This window comes from Pongo abelii, chromosome Y (assembly GCF_028885655.2).
Source record: "Pongo abelii isolate AG06213 chromosome Y, NHGRI_mPonAbe1-v2.0_pri, whole genome shotgun sequence".
NCBI lineage: Eukaryota > Metazoa > Chordata > Mammalia > Primates > Hominidae > Pongo > Pongo abelii.
Window position 1 is genome coordinate 42596863 of NC_072009.2, and position 1714 is coordinate 42598576.

A 1714-nucleotide genomic window follows, 5' to 3' on the forward strand; every position below is an offset into this window, starting at 1 on the left:
AAATGCAAATCAAAACCACAATGAGATACTATCTCACACCAGTTAGAATGGCAATCATTAAAAAGTCAGGAAACAACAGGTGCTGGAGAGGATGTGGAGAAATAGGAACACTTTTACACTGTTGGTGGGACTGTAAACTAGTTCAACCCTTGTGGAAGTCAGTGTGGCGATTCCTCAGGGATCTAGAACTACAAATTCCATTCGACCCAGCCATCCCATTACTGGGTATATACCCAAAGGACTATAAATCATGCTGCTATAAAGACACATGCACACGTATGTTTATTGCGGCATTATTCACAATAGCAAAGACTTGGAACCAACCCAAATGTCCAACAATGATAGACTGGATTAAGAAAATGTGGCACATATACACCATGGAATACTATGCAGCCATAAAAAATGATGAGTTCACGTCCTTTGTAGGGACATGGATGAAATTGGAAATCATCATTCTCAGTAAACTATCGCAAGAACAAAAAACCAAACACCGCATATTCTCACTCATAGGTGGGAATTGAACAATGAGAACACATGGACACAGGAAGGGGAACATCACACTCTGGGGACTGTTGTGGGGTGGGGAGAGGGGGGAGGGATAGCATTGGGAGATATACCTAATGTGAGATGACGAGTTGGTGGGTGCAGCGCACCAGCATGGCACATGTATACATATGTAACTTACCTGCACATTGCGCACATGTACCATAAAACCTAAAGTATAATAATAATAATAATAATAATAATAAAAGAAAGAAAAAAAAAGAATGAATTTAGAGCAAAAAGAAGCTGCAAATCTCACAGATCTGCTAGGATATTTTTTAAATAAGTTACATGAGAGATGAGTGTAAGGAGAGGCACCATGGAGTTTCTCTACCACTGTGAGAAGAGGAGGATATTCTACAAGATCTTGTTAAATATGTCTTCTAATTCTTACCATCAGGACTTTAAAAAATAAATTAAAAGATGTACTCTATATTACTAAGTATCAGAAAATAGATGTCAAATGTGAAAGACGCATGTGCTAATACAAAAATGTGCAGAATGTAAATGTAAGTTTAATATAGACATTGTATTTAATGCATTAGTCATATTTATTTGCAGATGTCATCCAAAGGACTTAAATAATAAGCACACTTTAATAAATCTAGCAAATAACATCATATTCCTAACTGTGCTCATCATATCTTTATCCTCTTTACCAAGGAGTATGTTCAAACTGGCTGATGTTAAATAAATTTCACGTATTCATGTTTAAAAAAAAAAAAAAGAGCTCCTGAAGGAAGCACTAAACATGGAAAGGAACAACCAGCCACTTCAAAATACTAAATTGTAAAGATCATTGACACTATAAAGAAATTGCTTCAACTAATGGGCAAAATAACCCACTGGCATCATCATAACAGGGTCAAGTTCACACATAACATTATTAACCATAAATGTAAACAGGCTAACTTACCCAATTAAAAGACACAGACTGGCAAATTGCACAGAGTCAGGACTCACTGGTCTTTCGTATTCAGGAGACTCAGCTAATTGGGTGTCTGAGAAAGAAGAATCACCTATACCTGGGCGTCAGAAAATTGTAGCACACCAAGATCGCACCAATACACCTCACCCTGGGAAACAGTCTGACATTCTATTTTTTAAAATAGAAAAGAAAGTATAGAAAAGAAAAGAAAAGAAAAAAGAGATCCAATCAAGTAACAACTGA